This window comes from Salminus brasiliensis, chromosome 15 (genome assembly GCF_030463535.1).
Source record: "Salminus brasiliensis chromosome 15, fSalBra1.hap2, whole genome shotgun sequence".
NCBI lineage: Eukaryota > Metazoa > Chordata > Actinopteri > Characiformes > Bryconidae > Salminus > Salminus brasiliensis.
This window is the reverse complement of record NC_132892.1, coordinates 25,260,197-25,266,943: the sequence shown is the minus strand read 5'-3', so window position 1 is coordinate 25,266,943 and position 6,747 is coordinate 25,260,197.

The following is a 6,747-nucleotide window of genomic DNA, read 5'->3' as shown; positions in this document are numbered from 1 at the left end:
ATGATCCAATAAATAACTTCTTGTGGATTCTGTGTTAGAGAGCTCTCCAGACCCTACTGCAGAAAAGCAGCCCCAAACCATGACATTCCCAGATCTGCTTCACAGAAGATATTAGTTCTTCTGCTGTCTTCTGTGTCCTTTGTAACTGTGTCTAAATAATTAAACTTTGGATTAATTTGTCCAAAACCCATAGTTCCAGATGTCCAGCTCTTGGTCTAGGTGTTTTCTGGAAAAAAAGACAGCAATGGTTTCCTCCTTGCACACCTCCCACGAAAATCAAACGTAATGATTTTCATGTTTTTCACTTGTAGATGTGATGATATTTTGGGATTTAGGACTTCTTCATGTATTTTGTAGTCTGCTGTTGGACTGAACTTGCTAGGACGGCCTAACTTGTTATGTTAGCAGTTGTTACAATGGTTAAAAAAAAAAAATGTGGAACGGTGGAACAGTGGATCGACTGATTTCCAAGTCCTATAAGCTCCTTTTAACCCCTCAAACAGCCTATGACCTGCCAGCTGCTCCAAAATCCCCTCTGATGATGTTCTAATCATCTGCAGCTGATTTAGATATTTGAAGTAGTAATAAATGTGGGGGGAGGCCTAATAGTATTTTTGCTCATTGCTCTACAAATGATCTCATTCCATATTGTTCAAGTGAAGATCAAATGCCCATATGTGTGAATATAAAAAAAAGACAAAGGTTTTCTTGATGTGTCCTAACTATTTCACATGACTGTAAATAAGGCTGAGTGGATTTTAGGAGCATTCTTCAATTGCATGCACGTGCTATTGCAAAGTTGACTGTACTTAGAATCATTATCACATGTCTTTTATATGTATTATAATTACAGAGTGTGGAAAATTGGTGGCGTTCTGACCACCCTAGGCATCTGTGCCATAAACATATACTTTGTGGTGGACTATGTGATTGATCTAAACAATACAGTAATCTATGTCATCACTGGTCTTCTGTCTGTTGCCTACGTGTGTTTCATTGTCTACCTGGTGAGTGTGAATTCCTATTTTTCATAACACTCTTTATATCAAATGTGTTAAGCACAGCACTTAACACCAAAATAGGGATTGTGAATGTGCAAAATGTTAGAAACTCTTCCCCTAAGATTATAAAGTTTACTAGAATAAATACATGCATACAGTGTTAATAGGTATCTATAAGATCTGTACTCATATCTGGCCAAATAAGTGGTTTCTAATTGTGGCTGTTGAGAGATTTCTGATGTCTTATTACAGTTATCCTTTTTCCTTTAGGGATGGAAGTCTCTGGATATCATGAGGAACCCACAACGGATTCTTACTGAAGATGAATTAAACTCTGATTCATAAGCAAACGAGGACCACAAATGCACTAAGAGGAAAATACATGTTGCTAAAGACCTAATATCAAATATTGTCCTGTGGTGTTCTGGTATGTTCTCCTATATTGAAAATAACACTGAAACTGATACACTTTATTAAAGGGTTGTTCAAGGGTGTCTTAGTAAAGCTGAAGAACTCAACAAAACATTTGAATGCAAAACGGTTTATTTGCATGGTTAAATGGTTCTTCAAATGCAAGGAAAAGCTCTTTTAATTCTTTTACATAGACATTAGTACTGTATAGAACCTTTACAGTGAAGCCTAGTAAGATGCATACTTCAGAAAAACAAGTTTAATTGAAATGTAGAATCATCAGGGTAATCATTAATGTGTGCTAGACTCCAGTCTTCAGTTGCCTACTCATGAACAAAAGGCTTCTATATAGTACTTGTGTTGCCAGATATTAAATAGATGGAGACATCGAGATCAGGTTCTCACGACTCTCATGCTTTACACAAAACAAAAGCGCGGTGTGTGAGGCACAAGCACAAGCTGTAGGAGAAACTGGCACATAAAGATTTAAAAAAATAGAAAGAGAATAAGCTCCAACTACAAGACATCCAATGGGATACCACTGGTGAAAATACTTACCTAAAATGTTGATGCTAGTTAGCACTTGTGGGTTCAGCTAGCATGAGAGATAGGCATGCTATATGAAGTTGCACTTTGTGAAATATTGTCATATTCAATTTAATTGCTAAAAGAAAAGCTTTATTTGCTGTTCTTGCAAAGAGGAATGGTTAGTAACTGAAGCAGTGTTTCTGTTTTTTGTCTTTTGTACTATTAAGGTTTTCAACCTAATCATACGCCTAATCATATATACTCCACTGAATGTGTCATGAAATTCTTCAATAAATCAATCAAAAATGAGAGCCAAACTGCTTTATTGAGATCTACCAAAAACTTGTATTTGGCCAAGGTTAAAGTTAAAGCAAAGGCTGGAGCAGATTTTCAAGTAACTTGACATTGAACTTGTCATGAAAAGGGGTTCTTTGGAGCCTTTTTGGTAGTATATAGAAACATTTTTCAAATGTGCTTTGAGAACCATTAACAGAAGGTTGTCCACCAGTGCAAAGAACATTTTAACTAGTGACAGATTGATTTAACCATGCGAATGGTTCTTTAGGTTATCTTTGTGGTTCTAAATAGAACCACTGCCTGTTAAAAAAGTACCCTTGAAGAACACGTTTTTTGCATAGTATTGTTATTAGTTGTACTGTCTTTTGTTATATATTGTTGTTATACAGTTGTGTAGTGTCCTTCAAATCCAGCCCTGGAGGGCCAGTGTCCAGCACGGTTTGGTGGCTTTTAAACTTTTAGACACACCTGGATCAAACTGTCTGTTAATTACTGGGTGTAGTGTGTGTGTTTGAGCAGGGAAATCACCAAACTGTGTTGAGCACTAGCCCTCCAAGACTGGATCTGAAGAACCCTGGTCTAGGTTACTAAGTATATGATAAGTATACTGAATTGAACCGACTCATAAAGCAATCAAAAGAACTAAATATGTTAAATATGTTACTAAATATGTAGCTTTTATTATACTTTTGTGTTAAACTTAAAGTCACCTCATGTTCTCTTTCGTCCTTTTTTTTTTTTCATCGCAATACCAAATTCATGTTTGGTGAAGATTCACTCTGTAACCAATCAATCTAGAAAGTACATAACATCTGTTCAAGAAATCTTAGTGTTACAAGTGCAAAGGATCGCATTAAGGTAGCGACTATTGAGCACATGCCTGTGCACGGACCAAGTCACGTTCAAGGAATACAAAAATTGGATCCCGTACCTCACTTGTAGCCAGTGCACCCTAGGCCCTTGCCAAGGTCCACATGAGCAAAGTGTGCACTTCAAAAATGACCACAGGGCTTATAATTTACACTGAAACTGAGCCAAAGTCCAGACAACAACTATGAATGAGACTTTTAATATTCCTGAAGGAAGAATTCTCCCATGGTTCACAGAAAAGCCTTCTGCAGAAGCTAATCCCCACTGCAGCTCCACTGTTCTCATGGCTGCAGGCTTCTGCCAACTTATTTCTGCATGTGACGTGTGTGTGTGTGTGTGTGTGTGTGAGAGAGAGCCACATGGGAGCTCACATGTGAAATAAAAGTAAAATAAAATAAAAGTCTAATAGAACCTGAGCCTGTTTTTGAAGTGATTTGTCAATATAGTCAAACTGATGAATTCTGTCCAAGTGCAGGTGGGGATACTTTTTTACGGGCCTTGCATTTAGTTTTGTAGGAATTCAAATAGTCATTGAAAAGTGTATTCATGTATTCCAAGTTACTGGGAGATGTAGCCACTGTACCAAGGTCTGAAAGAAGACCCGAACTGTTACCCTGTTAAGCTGGAAGGAAATTGGTTTAGATGGTCAGGAACAACCCAAGAACCACCAAGCCACAGCCCTGCAATGAACAGGAAGCTGATGAAATGACAATCACCAAGTGTTTTCATGTGATATACTTAATTAAAGAGTGATAGAAATAAATCCTTTCTTGCATCCTCACAACACAGTCCAGCCTCAGAATTTTAAAGACATTTTAAAAGTCAAGTCAAGTCAAGTCAAATTTATTTGTATAGCTTTTTACTACTGTTGTCATCACAAAGCAGCTTTACATAATTAGTAATTAGTAAAAGACAGAGACAAAAAAAGAAATAACATAAGAAGACATGAAGGATCCAAGACCCCCAGTGAGCAGCCAATGGCAACAGTGGCAAGGAAAAACTCCCTCAGAACTGGAGGAAGAAACCTTGGGAGGAACCAAGACTCACAAGGGGAGCCCGACCCGTCCTCCTCTGGTCAGAACTATTTAAACATTAATGATAAAAATTAGCAAACCATCTATACGGTTGAACTGCTTCAATCATAATCATAATATATTAATCATGGTATAGTACAACTCAATATAGTCATGGCAGTGATGGTCAGAGTAATGACTAATAGTTAATGTTATTAATTAATATTATTATTAATGATAATTATTATTAATTATTAATATGATTAAAATAGTTAATAGTGGTAATATTAATAGTGGCAGATAGGTAATAGTTAAAAAGCCTGATGCATTTCAGAAACAACAATACTTAAGTAAAAGTACAAATATTCCAGTTTTTTATTTACATTTACATTTTTACATTACATTTTTGCATTTTTTTACATTTACATTTTTTACTCAAGTAAAATTATTTTTTCTTATTTTCTAATGATTTTTAATGGTAAATAGTAAATAGATATATACAACCACTGAGAGTAATTAATGGTTTATGTAAGGATTGCATAATAATCTGGATGGTAAATGTGGTAATATATTGTTTTTTTAGCTCTGATATCCTGAACATCTGATATCCTGAATGTGTATGGCCAGATGCCTTAAATGTAACATTATGATTAAGCCCCATAAATGTAAAAACATTATGTGATTAGCTGCCTAACGTTAAACACACAAGCTGGTTAAAGCAGCTGCTGAGAGAACTTCTACTGCTAATCACATTGTCTTGATATGCTGAGTGTTCTCAACAATCTCTTTCTACAGATTGTTGTACAGATACAGGTCTGCATTGAAATGAATAGGATGTGGCACAACACAGTTGAACAGTATGTCCTAATGTGCTACATACTGTACAGAATTAGTGTACAGTGGTGTTTATTCTTTTGACTACCACTGAAGGTATCTGAAATGCATGCTCTGTTCTGAACTGAAGTATATCTGTGTATCAGAAACATTACCAGAGATCTTTTTTTCTGTATCAGGTCAAGGCAGGTTCATTGTAGGTTCAATTTAAACAGCAGTTTAGGCTCAATTCACAGGACCTTTAATGTGCACACACACAGTGAATAAGTCTCCTGTGTAAAACAGTAATTGATTATTCTCAAAGATGGTCTGACGCTTTACACACATGCTGAGAGTCATATGACCCAAAGGGTTTGCCTTGAGAGCTTCCTGTGGAGGGCACATGTGGACAAGAAGGACCAGCAGTGTAACTAACCCCTTGAATCATAGGTTTATTATTCAACTATTAATTCTACTGCAAAAACCATATTGTGGGTCCTATGCAATTATGACAGTAACGTAGTAATCCGAGTGATGATGTGTGGGTGTCAGTGTGCTTGCTTTTTTACTTGGGGTCATCTTTAGCTTGTAAGGTAGGCTGGTTTTTAAATATACTTCTAACTAGATTCTGCTAACACTCTTGTCTTAAGGTTAACATAGAAGCTTGGTGCTCACTAGTTGATTGAGGTGCTGATTCAGGTGTAGTTTCAGGCCAGCTAGAAGTGTGAATTGCAGAGGAGGAGCCAAGTGCCTCCAATCTTGATAAATTAGGTGTGGAGCCACTCAGAAATCAGTGTGCTTGCTTTTTTACTTGGGGTCTCTTGCCTCTAACAGCTAAAATGTACCAGTGCTCAGTCAAATGTTTTGCATGGGAATTCAGTGGTGTGCACACTGCAGCAGCCTTATGCTACAGAGCTGTGGGTATTTTCAACACTGAAGTTATCTAATATTGCCAAACAGCTAGTCACAAGCCAGAGAGGACGGGACAATGTAGACAACTGAGGGCAGAGGAGAGTGATATTCAGGTTTGTTGATGTGGCTTTGAAGTTTGGTGAGTTCATACAGGACCTTGTGCCAACATGCTACTGTAGCCATACAGAAAACAACAGCATACTTGTATTATTACAGTAACATACAGTTATGGTCTGAAGTTCTGCCATAGATGTCATGGCAAAGTTTGGCCTTTTAATTATTCCTTTAAATTGTTTTTTTTTTTTTTTCAGAATGAGTGACAACATAACGCTTTAATAAAAATGCTAATGTTTTCTGAAATCAACACAAAATTATACATACATGGTCATAAATACACATACACCCCTTTAATAATTGATCATTAATCAATCAGTGGATCAGTGGTGCTGAAAGTTCCAAAATGTCTTTTAACCTGCCAAGAACAGGACCTCTTAACTTCCTGTTAGTGATCATGATTGGCTACTGGACTCTGTAAGACAGCACTCATTGAAATGACCAACACACAGTACAATAAGAAAGTTCAAGGATCTCAGTGCAGACTGTCAGACTATAGCTTTCCACATATCAGGATTGTCTCTTGGAACCACTGTTGAACAAGTGCAGAGTTATTTAAAGTAATGCCAAGATCTGAAAGAAGACCCAAACAGTCACCCTCAGCTGAAAGGAAATTGGTTCAGGTGGTCAGGAACAACCCAAGAACCACCTCGGCACAGGCCTGCCATGAACTGGACGCTGCTAAGACACCAATGTCACCGTTTACAGTCAAGCAAGTTTTACACCACCATGGACTGGGAGGCTGTTATGCAAAAAAGAGGCCCCTGCTCCAAAGCTTGCACCTTGAA